The sequence below is a fragment of the Rhincodon typus genome, chromosome 17 (genome assembly GCF_021869965.1).
Source record: "Rhincodon typus isolate 14 chromosome 17, sRhiTyp1.1, whole genome shotgun sequence".
Lineage (NCBI taxonomy): Eukaryota > Metazoa > Chordata > Chondrichthyes > Orectolobiformes > Rhincodontidae > Rhincodon > Rhincodon typus.
In genome coordinates this window covers 20,443,736-20,465,302 of record NC_063348.1, presented here as the reverse complement: position 1 = coordinate 20,465,302, position 21,567 = coordinate 20,443,736, and positions in this window count along the sequence as shown.

Here is a 21,567-nt window from a genome sequence, read left to right as displayed (position 1 = left end):
ACGATTGGATGAGATCAAACAGCACACAATTGATGAGATTGGAAAATTGTGTGTAAATGCAGACTAAAGTAATACATGTGATAAAAGTTAAGTCTCAGGACAGAAAGGAGAAACACTTGAAATGTAGGAAGGATTCAGACCCATCACATTGAATATTGCCTCCAACTGTCTTCCTTGACCCAGAACCCTGCCTTTCTGATACCAACCCTGTTCCTATACCCTCCCTGAATGGAGGCCACAGTGGTGCGCACTGCCAGTAACCCCTCTTTCATTGCCATCATGTCATCCAATGCTGCTCCCAGACACCTTGAGTTTCCCTTAATTACTGTCCTTTTTCCCACTTCAACATATGCCTCTGCTTTCCCCAAACAGCCTAGTTTGCCCCACCCATCTTTTGACAATGGCCCCCATTTAACCTATCAGCTGCCCCTGAACCTTCTCTACCACTCAATGAACAGACCCTTAGATTTTTAATGATTATTTCTCCTCAGTGTTTACTGAAGAGAGAATCATGGATGCTAAGGAAGTAAATGAAACAAGTTTGGATGTTTTGGACCGCATACACATTACCAGAGAGGAGGTGTTTGCAGCCGTAAATCGCATTAAGGTGAATAAATCCCCTGCACCTTATCAAGTCCATCCTCAGACATTGTGGGAGGCTAGGGAACAAATTGCAGAGGCCCTTGCAGAGATTTTTGCTTCATTTTTAACCACTGGTAAAGTTCCAGAAGACTGGAAGGTGGCTAATGTTGTTCCATTGTTTAAGAAAGGTAGCAAAGACAAGCCAGGGAACTATAGGCCAGTGAGTCTGACATCAGTGGTATGCAAGTTATTGGAGAGGATACTGAGGGACAGGATCAACTAACATTTGGATAGTCAAGGTCTGATTAAGGATAGACGGCATGGATTTGTGCGTGGGAAGTCAGATCTGACAAATGTTTTAACAGTTTTTTGAAGGGGTGACCAAGAGGATAGATGAGGGTAGGGCAGTGGATGTTGTCTATACTGATTTTAGTAAGGTCTTTGACAAGGTCCTGCTTGGTAATCTAGTCATGAAAGTTAGGTCGCTTGAGGTCCAGGGAAAGCTAGCTAATTGAATTCAAAATTGACTTGATGGAAGCTGAGCTGCTCTTGCAAAGAGTTCATGTGGACATAATGGGCTGAATAACCTGTGTTTCTAGAACCGTAATATCTGTAATAACTGGAAGCAGAGGGTAATGGTTGAAGGTTATTTCTCGGACTGGAGGCCATTGAATAGTGGTGTGCCACAGGGCTCGGTGCTGGAACATTTGTTAGTTGCTATTTACATAAATGGTCTGGACGTGAATGTACAAGGCATGATTAGTATCATCCACAAACTTACAAAATTAGGAGGAATTGTTGATAGCAAAGGTTATCAAAAATTACAGAGGGTTCTTGATCGGATGGGGAAGTGGGCTGAGGATTGGCAAATGCAATTCATTACAGATAAGTGTGAGGAATTGCACTTTGGAAAGTCAAACCAAGATAGGACTTACACAGTAAATGGTAGGATCCTGAGGAGTGTTGTGGAATGGAGGGACCTAGGAGTACAAGAACATAGTTCATTAAAAGCGGTGTCACAGGTAGATAGGGTGGTGAAGAAGGTATTTAGCATGCTGGCTTTCATTGGTCAAGGCACTGAACAGGAGTTAGGATGCTATGTTACAGTTGTATAAGTTGATGGTGAGGCTGCACTTGGAGTATTGTGTACAGTTTTGGTCACCCTGTTATAGGAAAGACATAGTTAAACTGGAAAGTGTGCAAAGAAGTTTTATGAGGATGTTGCCAGGACTAGTAGGCCTGAGTTATAGGGAGAGATTGACCAGGTTAGGACTTTATTCTTTCTAACTTAGGAGAATGAGGGGTGACCTTATTGAGATGTATAAAATCATGAGGGGCATAAACAGGATGAATACATATAGTCTTTTTCCCAGGGATGGGGAATTGAAAACTAGAGGGCATAGGTTTAAGGTGAGAGGGGAAAGATGTAAGAAGGACCTGAGGGGCAATTTCTTCACACAGAGAGTGGTGCATATATGGAATGGACTGTTAGAGAAAGTGGTTGAGGCAGGTACAATAGCAACACTTAGAAAACATTTGGATAGGTACATAGATGAGAAGAGTTAAGAGAGATATGGATCAAATGCGGGCAATTTGAACTAGCTGAGTGGGCGCTGCAGTCAGCATGGACCAGTTTGGCCCATGGGGCGTGTTTCCATGCTGTATTACTCTATGACTCTATGACTTTATGACTGTATTTACTCCAAACGTCTTCCCTAGACATGACTAGTAGATTCCCACCTGCTGCCTTTGCAGCTCCCTGACTGACAAGAAGCAGTTTCCCTGACTGTTTGTGATGGACCTACAGGACTGACCATTGTCCAATCTCCAAATGATACTTGGACATATCTCCTGACTTGGACCTAGCCCCTGGATAGTGTGCTGACTCCATCCATGACTGACAGTACTGGGATCCTCTAACCAATGGTGGCTCCACCTTGATTGGACTGAGAACTATTCCCACATTCTTTCAAACATAACCATTTGGTTGAATAATTATCCTGTAACTGACAAGCGTAACAAGCAGCCTCTCTGTGTTTCTGCACTGTGGAGTACATCTCTGTGGCAGTACTGATACATTTTAGGCTCTGGCAGAAGTGCCAGTACATTATTTGGCATGGAAGAGCAAGGCATGAATATTGTGAGCAAGCAGGTAGACAGCAAATGAGCATGTGCAAAGAGCAAGAAAGCTGCCCTGAGATGGAGCCTGGGTCCAATCGGTGAGCTGGGTGCCTGTCCCTGCATGCAAAATGTCCTTGCAGTAGCCATTCATAGTTAGTTACCAGTGCACCCTCCAATGCTGGTCTCAACCTGTAAGTGAATCAGAGATGTGGCAGGAGGATACTGAGGGATTGGCAGTTATTGCATGCCAATGTCCATGGATGAAGTGCGTGTGGCTTGTGCCCATGGATCACGCTACGAGATTCTGCTACATGTTGACCAATATGGAGGCTTTTCAGAGCCAGCAATGAGCTAAGTTGCCAGTTGCCTGTGCTGACGTCCATGTTGAGAATTCCTAGCATCTAATTTGCTCACAAGAAGGTGGTACGATAGATAGGTGCATGTTGATGAGGCAAGATCTGTAGCTGATAAGGTTGTTAACAACCAATTATTCCCCTAAATAGGCAACTGACAGCTGCCGAGCAAGAAATCTCACCTCGACACCCAGAACTTAGTTATAAGAAGCAGCTATATGTTACCATTATCAACTCTTGCTGGACTTCTTGCACTGTTCTGCCACAATTCTCACCATAATCCATGGTGATCAGGCTCCTGTAAGATTCTGCCCTTTATCTTTTCCTAGCAACTCTCGATATCCATTTCAAATAAGAATAATCCAAAAAGCGATATCCTATACTCCTGAATACTGGGCACTGATATACAGAATGGTTATGCCTGCAGTTTAATATTTAAAAGAGGTCCCATCTGTTTAGGATTGGCTCTTCAAACAAAATTGTTCCATTACACAGATGATGCAAACAGAACTAAGATCCAGGGTATTAGCAATTTTCAAATCAGATGAATTGATCTGAAAACTTCAGTTCAAATTTTCATAGGCTTTGATATCAGTATACAAAAGTTGGTCAAGTATATTCTGAATTTGTCTGTATGAGAAACAATCTCAATGGATTAGTTTTAACTGATGAAAGACAACATTGGCTTTTCATGCCATTTTGGTCATTACAGAGATTACAAAGATCAGCTTTACTAATGAAAGGAAAAGATCTGTTTCTATTGATAAAGTTCTATGTGAATGCTTGTAAATGAAATTTTGACAAGGAGGTAAAAAAGTTAGGTCTTAAATCCAACAAAAGACTCTGGGTGAAAAATCAAAATGAGCAGTGCCAACATTAAGGTGCTGCATTTTAGGTGCCTGAAACAGCATCCATAGCCCATTCAAATCACATCAGATGCTCTGGACTGAATTTTACTAGAAATTGTCAAATCAGCATCCCCCGTCTGGATAATACCAGCACAAAGACCCACAAATGACCTGCATGGAAACCTGATATCGAGGGGCCATCCTACAGCCCTTGGTGACCCCAGTGAGAGGAGGTGTTACATTGCAGATATGTTGGACAGCATGACATAACATTCTGATATCCATCTCTGGACAGGGTGTAGTCACAGCCCCTCTCTCGTCTGGAAAGGCTTTCACGGCAGTGTCATGATCTGTACATCCTTTGCTTACTATGATATGCCTCTACCGCTCGTAAACAAAGCTTTTCACTGTATTTCGGTGCATGTGACAATAAATCAATCAATCAATCAATCAAGTTGAGTGACTGTGACTCCCCTGCATCTTTGCCGCACCCTGAGGGCACCTATAGCTGTAAGTTCTGCACTCGGATTCAGCTACACGTCAGCTGGAGGTTGATGCTAGTCCTGGGCTTGTGGACACGTGTTCCTCATCCATTCATGTGGCAGCCCTTATCATATGCTGGAATGACCATAGCCTCCGTCCTGGATCCATAGGGGACAGTCCCAAGCAGAAACAAAGCAACTGCTCAGGCATGTGATCGTTCAGCAGTCACTGCACACACAAGTAATACTTGGACAGTATCCTCTAAACACTGGGACATAGAGGCCCCCAACAATGAGATAAGTGGGTGTCACTACCTGGATGTTGCATATATTGCCCTGATTCTGTTGCTCAAGCCTCTTAGCAAACAACCAGGATCAGAGCGTTGCAGTATTAATGAGAACCTTTCTCCCTCACTTTCAGTCTTCACTGTACCGAAGAAAGGCAGTGATGCATACAGGACAATGTTGTGAATGTTTTATGGTCCAAGGTGGGAAGTGAGCATTTTCTGCACCTTATGCAGGTTATGGGACTTTGAAAGGTGATTGCTACTTTGGCAACAAGGGTGAGCTTTTCCAGTTTGCAAAACATTGTTTGTGTCACACAGCCATTAGTGGGAATGATTCATAATATTGCATGATGTGGTCAAGAGTGCTTGGGACCAGGACTTCCAGTTGACACAGTAGGTCAATGTGTAAGGTTTACACACAGTGTTTTGTATTCACAGATTACTTTCACTTGTACTGTTTGAATGTCTGTTTGAAGGGTCTCACAGCACACAAATGTGGACTCCCCTCACTCACAGGGTGAAGCAATTACTTGGCCACACTGGGTGTGGTGGCAACCATTTTCATTCCCATTGTGCACTGTGATTTGGATGACAATGGAAGGAAAATAGCAGTCGCGGTGAATCGCAGGTTCAGTCTCTCAATCTAGGCAATCCACCAAATCTCTATATTCCCTTGTTCCTTACCATCCCCATCAATGCCTCCGGTTTTAATCTTCTCCACATTTCCACTCAAACCGTTTGTGTAATTTGTCATCGCGACACTTTACCTCTTGAATGCCAGGGGCACACTGGGTAGTCATGCCAGACGTAATAGTGCAATGTTCCCACACCCCTCATTAAAGCCTGGATGGTGCTGACCATTGATGGCATCCATCCTGCAGTACCCCTTGTCCTCCCATTCACTGTAATTCCCTCTCCTCATAAACACTGTGTTACCCCCATTTACAGTGGCAATTTTATTGAAACATGTGTGGTTTGTTTGCCAACTACAGGTGTAATTTTAATGTAGCACGGTGTCACCCAGCAAAGCCCTTAACTGATCACTGCTGTAAACCTACCTGGCTTTGTATCTGTGCATAAAGGCAAAGCAGGACAAAAGTACTGTGAACCTTCAAGCTCTGGGTGGGGGGGAAAGTGCAAAAAAGCAAGGCAGAGATGTTCTAAGCATTCAAGTTAGCACAAAGTGAGTGAGTGCTAGGAGAGTAAGTGAGGAGCCATGAGTGCACCTTAGACAAATAGGTGCTTATCCCTGCAAGCGAGGTGCCCTGGCAGCAGCCTTAGAATCTTAGAATCCTCGGAATCCCCTACAGTGTGGAAACAGGCCATTCGGCCCAACAAGTCCATACCCACTCGCCAAAGAGCATCTGAGTTAGACTCACAACCCTACCCTATAACCTTGCATTTCCCATGGCTAACACACCTAACCTATACATGCCTGGATACTATGGGACTATTTAGTATGGCCAATCCACCTAACCTGCACATTTTTGGACTGAGGAAGGTTCTGAGGAAGGGTCACTCAACCCAAAACATTAACTCTGATTTCTCTCCACAGATGCTGCCAGACCTGCTGAGCTTTTCCAGCAATTTCTGTTTTTGTTTCCGATTTACAGCATCCGCAGTTCTTTTTTTTTAATTGAGAAGTGAATGTGTGCTGATTTTTCTGTATTTTCACAATTGACTTGACATTGCCCACTTGACTCAGGGGTTGGGACGACTCTGCCCCCAGTGTCCTGTTAAGATGCTGTAATGTTGTAGCAGTCCACTGTGTCATCTACATTTGAGCTGTCATGGCAAACCCAGTGGTGATGACTGAGCGACAAGGGTTATACAAAGGTGACAACTCTGGTGTTTAAACCATGTGCGTATGTGTAGCACATGTACAATGAAAGCCATGTTACCACTCCTAGAGATATAGAACAAAACAGTGATGTGCTGAACAAACACTTCCACTGCCTGGGGCACTCTGCAAAAAAAATCCTCAATTATTTATCATAATTTGTGGTGCTTGACAGCACAACATCATCGTCGTGGTACCACAGCATTTGCTACCAGTTGTACAGCAAGCAGCTGAAAAAAAGGAAAGCAGCACAATGCCTGGGGAAAGCAGAAAGCAGGAGGTGAAAGACTACACAATAGCCTCATTCAGCCCTGCTGTCCTTGAAGACCTTCAGTGGGTGCGAAATGAAGAACCTAATTCCACACTCATCAACTGGCAACTGAAAGGGCCTTGGTGCATTGACACTGATTGGACAATGAATGCTGCCTTCCTGAGTGACAACAACAAAATCGTCCCTCTGGACAAGGGGAGGCACCACAGCAATTCTCGAAATCTGTTGAAGGATAAGTTGTTGGACTGATGTCCACCCTGAACTGAACACTGGTATTCACCAAAATGGTAGCAATCAGAGTGAGCATGGCAGCAAGCTGAGCTTCTATTGCAACACACAATGCACCTATTGGAAGCTGTGCTATTGACCATCACATCTTGCATCTCGCTTGAGTCCACAAGTTGACGAATGACATTGGTCATGCATGCCAGATGGAAGCGATGAACATTAAGTTCTGCACAAATTCCTGTGCAAGGTTGGTGTCAGATTGTTCCACAATCTGTGAAGGAAACATTCTGCTAAGCAGCCAATGCACCAAGCCTTTTTTGTGCATAATTATCAGGCTTCTTCTGTAGTCTGTCTGATCACAGTCTTTGCCTGAGTTCTCTGCAGCAGAACTTGTGAGGATATTTCACAGTCCTGGGAGTTGACACAAACATAGTCCTTTCCTTCTGGCTGGCCTGGAGGCAAGTCCTGCCCTGGGTCTCCCATCCATCCCCAGTTTGCCATATGTGCAGTGTCAGTATCTGAGCTAATGGCGCAAGTGTAAGAGTGAGTAACAATTTGCCTTCAACTCCGTTATCATTTGCTCTTCAATCTGTAGTTACTCCAGCACAGTCTGGCTACGTGGTGATCCCTGGTATCTGAAAAGGAGACCAGCACAGGGCAAGGTTGTAGGGAGGTGAATGGTAAGGTTGCATGTTCTGACAATCTACAACATCTACATTAGAAGAGATTGGGTGATGGAGGTAAGTAGGTTTTGAAAAGGGGGATTAGTTTTGAAGTTATTCTCGCATTTTATTATTTCATCAGTCACTGTTCCAATGCTCGTGAATATAATTTTCTCTGACAATTTTGAGAATTCAATCTGTTTCAGAGAGGTGGTAGATATGCTGGAGCACCTGAGAGTTTCTACAGGCTGTAGTTTGTGTTTGTGAGGCTATCAGCAATGCAGTGTGTGAAGGAAAGGTGAAACTGTGAAAGTAAAGTATTAGTCCTGATTGTTAGATATTGTTAAAAACCGAAAGAACTGCAGATGCTGTAAATCAGGAACAAAAACAGAAATTGCTGGAAAAGCTCACCAGGTCTAGCAGCACCAGTGAAGAGAAATCAGAGTTAACATTTCAGGTCTGGTGACCCTTCCTCAGAACCGATGTTAGCGAGAAAAATGTTGGTTTTTATGCAGAAGATAGGGTGGAGGGAGAGGGTAAACAGTTCACTTTCTCTTCACAGGTGCTAACAGACCTGCTGAGATTTATCCAGCAATTTCTGTTTTTGAGTTAGATATTGTTGTTTAGCTAACAGTGCATGTGGTACATTTGAAGATGCACTGACTTGATCACTCATGTGAACTAATTTTTCCTGGTACTTTACAGAGATCCTTGGCAGTGATTGCAATGGCTATCTGCTTTCACTGCCTTCCCAGAGTTTATTGGAGGGTCTACCTTTCTCCAATTGATGTAGCACTTCTCTACTCTTCTACGCCTCATCAAACAAGGCCTCGAGAATAATGTCAAAGAGATATATTGGAGCTTTATAAGACCATAAGACCATAAGACATAGGAGCAGAAATTGGGCCATTCAGCCCATCGAGCCTGCTCCACCATTCAATCATGGCTGATAAGTTCCTCAATGCCATTCTCCCGCTTTCTCCCCGTAACCCTTGATCCCCTTGATAATCAAGAACCTATCTATCTCAGTCTTAAGTGTACTCAATGTACCTTTATGTACTTGTGCCACACCTAAGTCAGAGACTGTTTTGGATTTCATGTGCCTTTTGCAATAACAATGCACCGCTGCTGTAAGTAATGCAGGCTAAGTTTTAATTGATGCTAACCTTTAATAATTTTGCTAGTCTCGGTGATGCAATTAGTCAGCACATTCGGCTATTAACTGAAACCAAGGATGGAGCATTTGCTGTTTCAGTAGGCTCTTCTGGAGCAGAGGTAGAGTCCTTATCCCTGGATCGCAATGTCCAGGTTCAAGTCCCACCTGCTCCAGAGGTGTGTAATAACATATCTGAACAGGTTAATTAGAAAAATAGGTTAAGTGAAAAAAGAATGATTTTGGGCCTTGTGCTCAGGCTTGGAGCTGTTCAACATCATGGCACACACTGCCTGCAGGCCACAATCATGAAAATTAGTAAGGAGCATAAAGTTTGTACATTCCCTCAATCAGAAGGAACAGGTGCAGAGTGTTTGGTTTACATGATCCCCAAGCCTTTTTCCATGGGTTGTCGAGTACTGTGGCTCATGTATTTACTCATTACTGCTGGTATCCTATACAATTGGTAAAATGTTATTTCATATCCAGTATTGCCACTACTTCAGGGAAATAAAAGATCCCAATATGAGAGCTCAAGTGATTCTAAGTTGCTGCCAAGGCTTGTTTTGGTAGGGTATGGGTGCTGCTCCTGACCCCTGGGATGATATGGAACATTTTCCCAGACAATAATTAGAGACATTTTAGTTGAAAGCCATGAATATTTTGTTGTCTGTGATGTTCCACAAAACTAAAGAGAGTAATTAAAAGTTCAACCTTGGAGAAAATTGTCAAATTAGTTAGGCAAAAATTATAAAACACGACTAATAGCAGACTGTGTGTGGAATTGGAATCTGATGTAAAATAACAACCTTTGTTTCTTAAATTTGCTTCCTTGAACTTTTATTTTGCATTCATGTTTACTTTGGCTTAGGGAGTAAAATTGTTACAAACAATTAAAAATGCTGTGTGTTCACTTGTAGTCCAGATCAGCACATCAATGAAGTTAAGTCTTGAGTACAGCACTGAAGTGACTAGTTCTATGTTAAAAGTGATATCCTTCAGATTAATTGTTAAATAGGAACCCAGGTTTTTGTTCTATTGGCTCAAGTCAACATCCTGCTCCACTATCTAAAAAAGGACAGGGAATGCTCCTGGTATTCTAGGCATCAAACAAGAGAAAAGTAGATCATGCCCTATTTGTTCCAAATAGGACATGTTGGCAGCCCCTTTTTAGAATCTGAAACACAATTTCGAAAATCCACTTTCCCCAAGAGAGTTTGCTTTTAGCATTTGGCAGGCAATACCAACAGTGCCGATAACAACAACAAATAATATTTAAAATAATAAAACAGTCTAAGGCATTTCATTGGAAACAAAATATGATGCCAATCCATGCAAGGAGATATTAAAATAGAGTGACCAGAAGCTGGGTCAAAGAGAGAGATTTTAAGAGATGTCTTGAAAGAGAAAAGTGAGGTCAGAAAGCAGAGAAGTGTAGAATGAAAATAAGGAGCGCCCACCAATGGCAGAGTCATTAAAACTGGGGATGTTCATCAGACTAGAATTAGATGGGCATAGATGTCTCAAAGCACTGTGAAGCATTGGGGAAATGACAGAGTTTGGGATGAGCATGTCCAGGGACCAATTTGAAAACAATGAAGAGAATTTTATAATCAAAACAGTGCAGGCTAGTGAACACAGTGGAAATAGTTAAACAGGATATGGTGCAATGTACGATATGGCAAACAGATTATTGGATGCAGTCAGGTTTATGTAGCATAGAATGCTGTACACCTGTCAGGATCAGTTTGGAATAGTCGGGTCTCAGGGTTAAAAAGGCATGAAATAAGTGTTTGAGCAGCTTATGAGCTCAAACAGGATCAGAGTAAGGTGATCTTATGGAGGTGGAAGTGCCTGTCTTAGAGATAGAGTGGATATGCAATGAAAGCTCATCTCACGTCAAATATTACACTAAATTCTGAACTGTCTGATTTAGTTTCAGGTGGTTTTCAGGAAGATGACTGGATTCAGTTTGTGGTGAATTAGTTTTGGCATAGCCATTGAAAACAATGGGCTGACTCTTACTTTTTTTGGCTAAGTGTCAGTTTTGTCAAATTTCATGAAGAGTTTCTCTTCCTATACTCCTCATATTAAGCCTCTCTCACTTGATTCTAGCCCCATTTGACCATTCAACATTCCCAGAACTATTCCCACTCACTGGATATCCACTGAAAGCCTCTTTTCCCTGGGGCCTGTGCCATCTTTAAAAGGCCGAGGTGCACCAGACAGCCTAGTGTTGCCCGTCACCAGCAACATAACGGCACAGCACAATAAAGCCATGCTGCTCACAGCACAAAGCCGACATGGCTGACACTCCTGCATACATACAACTCCACTCTCTTACCCATTGGTTAACCACCAAGCCACACAGTTCAGCTTGCCTCAGACTCATCCTACGTAACCACCCTCTCTGAGCCACAGCTACTCTGTCACCATTACCTACAACAGAGCTGCGGCTACTCATTGTTTAGTCAGGGAACATCACTTACAGGGAAATGATTGGACAATTCCAAAGTTGAGATTCCTTTTTTACAGTCGGCAAAACACAACACAAGACAAGTAAAGGCTGCTGTACACCCCCACAAGGCAAACCAGATGCTGGCAAGATGACCAATGACGAACATTTCTCAATGGTCTGCTGTACTCAGCCCTTACCTAATAGACCCAGTGTCAATCAGGCCTTGTCTGGCTTGTAGCACCTGACACAGCTGAGCTTTGACATGGACAAGGGGAACTTCTGCCTCCCAATGTTCGCGTTTTCCTCCTTGAAGACTGCTCCCATTCCCCCAGTTCCTCAGCATTTATTGAATCCCTTCATTGTCTGTGCCAATTGTGCAAAGCACGGCATTCCAGACTGTTGCAGCATACTCTGTACAGACTATACTGCAAGACTCCCCTGAAACTAGTCCAAGCAGCGGAACTGCATCTTCTGCAGCACTATCATTTGCTTGACCATGGCACTGACATTGCATCTGCACTCTGTGTCAGTCAGGCAGCTACACAATGGTGTCATGAGCCATAGTAGCAGTTGTTAGCTATCTTGGCAATTATCGGATGCCAATGTCTGTTGATGAGGGGTGATTGCAGCTGGTGCACATGGATTGTGCCCTGAGATACCATTACATGGTGAGCAATATGGAGGCCTTTCACAGCCAGTGGTGAGCTGAAATTGCCCGGTGCCCACTCTGCCTTCCAAATCAAGAATTATCGCCATCGAGCTTGCTCATGGTGTATGATGGGACAAGTCACTGCATATTAATGAGGTTGGATGTGCAGTTAATAAGATCATTGAGGAGCAAGAATTCCCTAATTCCCCTTTAATAAGCTCCTTAATGAGAGTCTCACCTCAACATCTGGAGCTTCACAAAAAGAAAGAGCATGTTTTCCCTGATTTCGAGATAAGTCTTGTTGGACTTTTTACATGCAGCTGCCACATTTCTTGCCATAGTCCATTATGCCCAGTGACTTCATTCCTCCTGATATCTAATTGGAGAAAATTTCTGCTTAACCAATAATGTAGGTCAGGTGAGCAAGCTGATGACTGATCAACAGTAGAGTCATTGGGAGAGATAGTATTTGTGTCAATACCACTTGAAGAGTTGTGCATTCCAGCAAGGAACTGGGATGTAAAGCAGCAACTGGTCTGGAGCCAGTAATGTATTTGCAGCTGCGAGAAATGGCTGGAATTACTGAAACCCTTGAGTAGACTGTTTGTTTAGCTGTAACATGTCTGTATACAGTATTAGTTAAATAAATTAAACCATTTATATGTATTGACCAGTCATGTATGTGTGATTGAACTCACATCAGGAAGACAGTTGTACAACTATGGCGAGGTAAGACACAGCTCTGAGGAAGGGTCAGTGGACCTGAAACGTTAACTCTGTTTTTCCCTTCACAGATGCTACCAGATCTGCTGAGCTTTCCCAGCAACTTTGTTTTTGTTCTTGTTCCTGGTTTACAGCATCTGCAGTTCTTTTGGTTTTTATTTCATGGTGAGGTAAGATTCTGATAAGGGTTTCATCAGTGTAAATTCCAAGAAAACAGCACAAGAGACCTTCTGATAGCACAGCTGCACTATTAAATTGTTTTTATTTTTTGCAAGAAAAATCCAACAAGTAGACTGAAACTGATGTTCAGCATACCAGTGTAATAATTCAGCACCTCATAAGCAATTACATTAGTTTGCTTTTTCTCCATGAATGCTGCCTGACCCACTGTGATTTCCAGCATTTTTGTTTTCAGTCAGAGAAAAAATTAAATTCTGCGTACTTTTTTAAAATATTTGACTGTAGTGGTAACTCTGGGAATAATGGGGTTTGATTTCCAATGTGCTGCTCCAGTCAGAAGTAACACAGAGCCTTACTTTCTCTGGGAAAATCGCAAAATTGGCAGAAGGTAGGAAATTGCATTTATTATGCTTTTATGAAATTGCTTCTTCTTCCTGATGCCTGCTTCATGCTCAAGTGCTATGATAACTGCAGACCAGTTTTGGCCAATAGATTTATTTATTTAATTTAATGTACCCAGGTACAGTGAAAAGTGGTAATGATGCCACATTGCAGTGCCATCTTGGATTACAGAATAAATTACTGAATAAATTGTATGAGTGGTAAAATCCTGAATAAGTTAATATTAAACTGATATTACTGAAACTGAAACAGCTTCAAAAGTTCATTTTTCCCTCTCCGTAGACTTCACCCTCTCTGCTCCTCCAGTTGCCGCCATCCAACATCATCCCTGGGATCCTGGCAATGTGCTTCTTTTCTGCAGCCGAACCAAGAGACACTCTCTCCTTATCTATGGCACAAACATTTAGATAAAGCCAACAACTGGAGCGGCTATTTGAGTAAAGACGATCCCTGGTACTTTACTGCTTCATAAAGACAATCAAATCTCAGGTTTGTGTCTCAGGACGAGTCTAGGTGACAATCCAACTCTCCTTAAGCTTCTCAAAATTGTGGATAGGCCAGCTTGAGTGCAGGCCTCAATGTATTCTTATTTAATGGCTCCAATCCAAAAATACTCTTGGTCTCTGAGAAACCTTTGTTGCTGTTCCACTGGTTCATTTCAGTTCCTCACCCAGTCTTTTAACCGTCTGTTTCAAAGCTGCTTCCCCACTGATTTCAAAGAACTGATCCTGTATGAAAACATACAGATGAAACTAAACTGAAAGAGTATCTTCCTGCCTATTTTTTTTAGGATAGTGTCTCTGGGATATAGCAGAGAAATTTAAGCTAATTAATTTCACCTTCAAAACATCAGTAGGGATTCCAGAACATTCTGCTATCTGTAGAGAATGTTGAAGCTTCTACTTTGAGAGAAATTATGAAATGCTGTAATTCAGTGGTGAGATAAATAACAATTTAATAGTACCTACTCTACCCTAGAGGGTGGGTGAGTGAAATTGCCACGGAAATACACATCAACTTTTGTAATATCAGATTGAAATTTAAGTTTAATGCTTTTCCAAAATTGAATAAAATGCTTTACGTAATGTTCGAGGTCTATAATGAGCCTTTGTGAAGAAACGGACATGTACCAACTTGTGAAATCGTTCCTAGTTTATGTAAAATGGCTGATTTCTTCACTTTCTAACCTTGAAACCTGATCATTTCCTGAAGTTTATTTTTGTCCAATTCTCTGAAAAATGCTGCAATACACATTGAGGAAGGATAGTGTCTCCTTTAACAAATCCTTATGGGTCAGTCTAGGTCGTGAAGACGGATATTTCCTTAATTTTGTGACCATCTTTGGAGGTGATAGGAATGGATGACGGATGAGGGGTAGACCTCTGATAAACACTGGCATCATTTCCTGTCCATCAGAATTTCCAGAGCAGAGATGAAAACATAGCATAAACATTTTGGACATATTACTTCAGCAGGCAAATGAAGGAAATAAACATAGAAATGTAGAAGCTAGGCCATTCTGCCCTTCAAGCCTGCTCCACCATTCAATATGATCATAGCTGATTTTCTATCTCAACACCATATCCCTGCTTTCTCTTCATACCCAGTGATTCCTCCAATATCTAAGAACATAACAATCTCTTTCTTGAATTTACTCAGTAACTTAGCCTCCATAGTTCTCCACAACAAATTACACAGTTGACCTTCCTCTGAGTGAAGAAATATTTCCTCGTCTCATTCCTAAATGCTCTACCACCTATCCTGAGACTGTGATCCCTGGTTCTAGACTCCCCAAACGGATAGCATCCTCCCTGCAACTAGTCTGTCTAGTGCTGTTAGAATTTTACACGTTTCTATCAGTTCCCCACTTATCCTTCATACTCTCTTCATATAACAATCCCGCCATCCCTGGTATCAGTCTAGTGAACCTTCGCTCTCTGGCATGTCTGTCCTTTCTTAGGTGGGGAGACCAAAGGGGTACACAATGCTTCAAATGCGGTCTTAACTGCAGCAGGATATCCTTACTTGAACTCTAATCCTCTTGTAATGAAGACTAACATACCACCTGCCTTCCCAATTGTTTGCTGTTCCTGCCTATTTATGTTCATACACAATTTTATAAACTCATATGATCATTTGGAATTTGCAGTCAGCTAAGCAAGGGCACTGGCTACGATCTTGAATAAAGATGTCTGCAAGTATCTAGTAATCTCTGTTGCATGATTTCCCCTTTTCTAATAGTAATTCAATTCTAATATCACATCTGACAGACCTCATAGCACGGAGATTTTAGCAAGTCCCTACAAGCCAGCAATCAACTTGAAGCATTCATACTTCATAAACTAGGAAGTTATAAAATATTTCAAATTCTGCGTTTTAGTTTAAATTTGCAGATAACAGAATTATTCTATGACCGGGTTAAGATAGGATCTAAAATGATGTTAAAAAGACATTTAAAAGAATATATTTCTTTCTCCAAAAGAATATTTCTGAAAAATAAGGCAGAATATTTAATCATTGTGAAGAAATTTGGAATTCCACCAATATAAAATTAGGAAACATATGGACTAGTTCATTCTAATATTTTTGAATAAGATTCCATTGTGGGTTATTACCATTAGCTCATGTTTAAAGACAACAGCATTCCATGTGAAAATCATAGCTGTGTTTTTTTTTCTCTCCCATGATCGAAACAGCAGAAGTCAATTGCTGCAGATTAATTAATGCAGCAAAGATTAGACATTAAGTTGGAACTGTACTAAAACAATACACAAAGGAATATTATGAGAACACACAGATTAATGCCACAATAACTTAGTCTGTATTAACAAGCATCAGAAAATATAGTAAATGTGGATATTGATACTAAACTCTGGAGAACAAAATTTGCATTCTGTTAAACTGCAGCTAGTAGTTAAAAAATCCCTGATCAGACAAAGGTCGATAGTGTGGTTGTAATTTTTTAATTTCACAGTTTGTTTTGGAAATTAACTTTCAGTATAGGAATTTATTTTGAATATCGATAAATGGGAACACTTCGGTGAGAAACTGATGAACTGATTTGGGGTAATTAGAATTCAAAGTGAAACCTGTGTTTATTTAATAATTTCAGAGTTAAAAGTGAGAACACTTAAGCAATGGATGGTCCATCTCTGTAGGAGTACGAGGTCTACAATTATTTCTGTTCAATTTAACCCCCAACATTGACTTCTTTGCATCTCCCCTTTCCTTTGCCTCACTACTGGAAGCAATGCCTTCAGCCTTTTCAACTCCACTAAGTAAAAATAAACTAAAAGGATTAATAAGGACAGAGTGGTGGACATGGTCCATATGGATTTCAGTAAGGTATTTGACAATGTTCCTTATGTTAGACTGGTCAGCAAAGTTATATCTTATGCAATAGAGGGAGAACTAGCTATCTGAATACAGAACTGGCCAGAAGATAGGAGACAAAGTGTGGTTGTGGAGTGTTGCTTTTCAGACTGGAGACCTGCGACCAATGGTGTGCCACAAGGTCGGTGCCAGCTGTGCTTCTTTTTGTCACTTATACAAATGATTTGGAAGTGGTCATAGGAGGTTTGGGTAGTAAGTTTTCAGATGACACAAAAATTGGATGTGCAGTGGACAACGAAGAAGGTTACCTCAGAGTACAACAGGATCTTGATCTGTTGGGCCGATGGGCCAAGGAGTGGCAGATGGAGATTAGTTTAGAATAATGTGAGGTGTTGCATTTTGGAAAGGCAAATCAGGGCAGGACACTTAATGGTAAGATCCTGGGGAGCATAGGTAGACAAAAAGACCTTGGAGTGTAGGTTCATAGTTCCTTAAAAGTGGAGCTGCAGGTAGACAGGATAGTGAAGAAGGCATTTGGTACGCTTGCCTTTATTGGTCAGTGCATTGAGTATAGGAGTTGGAAGGTCATGTTGCAGCTGTACAGGATATTGGTTAGGCAATTTTTGGAATACTGCATGCAATTCTGGTCTCCATGTACAGGAAAGATGTTGTGAATCTTGAAAGGGTTTAGAAAAGATTCATAAGGATGTTGCCAGGATTGGGGGCTATAGGGAGAGGCTGAATAGACTGAGGCTATTTTCCCTGGAGCGTCGGAGGCTGAGGGGCAACCTTTTAGAAGTTTATAAGATCATGAAGGGAATGAATAGGATAAATAGAAAGGGTCTCTTTCCCCTGGTTGGAGGAGTCCAAAACTAGAGACCATAGATTTAAGGTGAGGGGGGGAAAGATTTAAAAGGGATCTAAGGAGGAAGTTTTTCATGCAGAGGGTGGTGTATGTATGGAATGAGCTGCCAGAGGAAGTAGTGGAGGCTGGCACAATTACAACACTTAAAAGGCATCGGGATGTGTATATGAGCAGGAATGGTTTTGAGGGGCATAGGCCAAATGCTGGCAAATGGGACTAGATTTATTCAGGATATCTGGTCAGCATGGACGAGTTGGACTGAAGGGTCAGTTTCCGTGCTGTATATCTCTGAGTCTATCACTCTATTGTGACTGCTGAAAATCTGAAATAAAAGCGTGAAAATGTCAGAGAAACTCAGAACGTCTGGCAGCATCTCTGGAGAGAGAAACAGAGGGAATGCTTTGAGTCCAGAACAGTCCCAAAGAAGAGTCTTTGAACTCAAAATGTTAACTCTGCTTTCTCTTTCCACCGATGCTGCCAGACCTGCTGCTTTTCTCCAGCATTTTCTGATTTTATTTCTTCAACTCTACTGTCTGGAATTCCCACCCCAACTTACATTCCCATCTGTCTCCTTGTGTGCACATTTGGTTTTAAAAGATTTAAAGCCTACCTTTACTGGCAAAGGTATCAGTCATCTCTCCTAATTCTTCCACGCTGGCTCCACATCCGTTCCTTTCATTTATATAACAAAAGAACCTTCTCTGTTTAGAATTATTTTACTCCGTTAAAAGCAGTACATATAAACAGCAAAGGAATAGACCACTGAATCCAATTGGTATGTGCTAATCTTTCAGTGTTACTCATGCTTTCCTTCATCCTATCTATCAACCTCCTTCTACTTCTATTATTATTAATCAAAAGTATTGAAACAATTCGACCAAGATGGTTATATGAAGTTATTTTGTAAACTATCCATGGTATTATTGAAAGGTGGAACTAGCTCTAGGGGTTAAATGGTTTCTTTCTCTTCCTATGTTCTTTTCTGCCATGTGTACTTTTCAAGCTTCCTCTAATATGTGTTTATGATAAATCACTTCAAACACTTTCTGTGGTAGCCAGTTCCACATTCTCACCAAGCAGCACACCTACTATGTATTGCCAGTACTTTCTTTTTATTCATTTCAAATTTCCAGTTTTTAGGGGTTTTTCACTTTATCATCATTTCGTCCATTCCACATGATTTTGGCACCAAGTTAAAATGCTGTCATTGAGCTGACAAATTTTACTTGTCATCTTACTGTGCCAAAAAAAACCAACACTGATGGTTTGGTATGATGATTTGTGAAAGTTGACAAGTGACCTTGCTGTAATGTTACCATTTTCAAGCACTGTGAAAGTATTTTGCAGTCTTTGTTGATAAGGAAGATGACTGTGTAAATTGTACACTTCAATGCATGCCTTCCTGATTTCTGTGTAATTAGGATAATTTAGAGATTGAGAGATTCTGACAAAGAGCCCTGATCTTCGTTTACATTAAATAAAAATGGGTAATTATGGCATTTATGGGGAGTGAGTGACATTTGAAGCAAAGCCTCTAAGGATTCAAAGGGTTTTGTGAGGAATGATGGCAACTTCTACTTCGCTTAATGTACAACACCATCCTCATGTGGGATTAATTGAGGCATTAGTCTGAGTATTATGTTTTGGAGATGGAAGTGGTTTAAGCCAACAGCATGAAAAGGGCTTGTAACAAACCGACAGCTGATTTTTCATCATCTCCAATTTTCTTTCTGCTGGCTCACAGGCAACACTTAAAACCCATTTTGAGGTTAGTTCTCTGGTATCACTGTCGCATTCACTTGGTTTAAAATTAAAAACCTCCACAATATTTCAACAGATAATATAAGCTGGTGCACTGTATAACAAGTTGCTGATTTAATATGAGCCCATTTCACACTGCTGGCATGGATCAATTTCACCATTTTAGTTGTATATGTGCCAATAAAATGAACAAAACACTAGACATTCTGAAATGTCACTTCTCTGAATAAAATGTGAAGCCAAATATCTTTCAAATCTGTGCTTTTTTTTTAAGGGTGGATCACTTTTTAACTGATGCTGTTTTTTTTCAGATAAGACACAAAGCTGAACTTGATTCTGCCTGCTCTGTACAATTCTGACCAGATGAGAAAATTGAACCAGCTCCCTTTTGTTTTATACCTCCTAGATTGGTCACAACAAAACTTACAAGTTCTTTTTAGCATGAAGCTATATCCTTCTCCAGTTAAAATGTCATTAACCTTTTTTTTTACTGTCAACAATAAGGAGCCAACTGCAAGGTTTTTTTGAATGAAAAGAAGATCAATTTTAAAAATGCAAAGTCGCACACATGGTGCTCATGCAGTCACAGGTACAAAGTTAAAAGGGATTAGTGTCCAGTACAAAAGAAGATAGAATAATATACAGTTTAGGGTCTTTTCAATTTACTTGAAGCGTATGTTTTTAACCTGAGACCACAGTTGAAATTTGGCTTCTTGAACAATCAGCAGTATCAAATATTGCAATTATTGTTTAAGTTCTTGGTCTTTTGATGCTTCTTCCCAGTCAGAGTTTCTATAGAGAAAGGGAGAACACCATCTGTGTTCAGTTCCACATTCTTTAGCCTAGCTCCTCTTCTTCATCTGACAAAGGACTCTTCAAAAAATAAGCTCACAATGTATTCCACTTCTGCTGAGGTCATTGTGTCTGGGCTTAATAATTGCAGGTGAAGTTTCATCTCCAACATGTGAAGATTCTCACAAAGACATAAATCAAATAAGAGATAAAGGCTTTTGCATGTCTCCAAGGTGGACCTGGCTGACTGGTTTCATTGCTGTTAGGGAAAATGTTAATATCAGGTCAAACTGTCTTTTATCTAATCCATGTTAGTTTTGTGAAGTTTAGTAACATTGTGTGGGTCAGATAATTCCTGTATTTTGATCTTTTTTTTTAAAGTCATTTCCATCCATTAAAGTCCCAGGTATTAAATTGGCGAATGGTATTCAAGGATCAGTAGTCTGTATTCTACTTTAATGACAGTTGTTCAATAGATGTTAAAAGTTCCATGTAAATATTGAAGACAGTCTTCTTTGCTCACCCAACATCACCAAAACAAAGGAATAACTGTTGACTAATCTCACTGTTGTTATATTTCTAAAGTAAATTTAAGATGATTTGTTGTGGAAAGGTGATTAAAAATTAGAAGATGGAAACTTAAAGGGACCTGAATAACATAGGCTATGGTAAGGTTTGTGGCAGAATCCACGCAAGATATCTGGTGAGGCCTATCTTGACATTAGGAGCAACTTGCTCTGTTTCTTATGTATCTGGCAGGCAGGGAGGCATGTTTCTTGCTAAGCGACAGTGAGTTGCCCACTTTAGGTGGATAATAGCTTGTTAAATGCCTTATTAATATCATACCTCACCTCATTAATATTCAGCTTTCTATCCTACTTTACACACTGAACAATCTAGAGATCGAGAATTCTCGACATGCAAGTCAGAATAAGTACCTGGTGACTTCACCTTGGCATTTGCTCCAAAGGAGATCTATGTTGGACACTGGGCACTGGAATATCAAGGTATGGTCCATAGGCACTGGCCAATGTGTACTGCACATCCATGACAATTGGCACTCTCTACACGTGCTAGCATCTAAGAACCCTTGTGGCACATCACTGATCACTTCAGTACACTTCTGCACTTCAATGCTGTACCTTGGGCTGCACCAGCAACTATCATTGTAATGCTGCAGCCAGGTCACTGTGTGCTTAGGGACATGCATTCGGCCCATGGACTGGAGCAGTTCACATCTCTGACCTGTTCGCTTGCTAGCATAGCAATCAGTCACTCTCAGTCCATATGGATGTTCACAGCATCACTACCTTGCCTTGCATCTTTGCACTTCCACCTCCTCAGCCAGAGGTACAAGGCTCACAGGAGTGCTGACTCAGAGGTAGCAGGAACTGCAGTTGCTGGAGTCAGAGATAACACAGTGTGGAGCTGGAAGAACACAGCAGGCCATATAGCATCAGAGGAGCAGGAAGGTTGACATTTTAGATTGGGACCCTCCTTCAGAATTTCCGAAGGAGGGTCCCGACCCGAAACATCAACTTGCCTGCTCCTCTGATGCTGCCTGGCCTGCTGTGTTC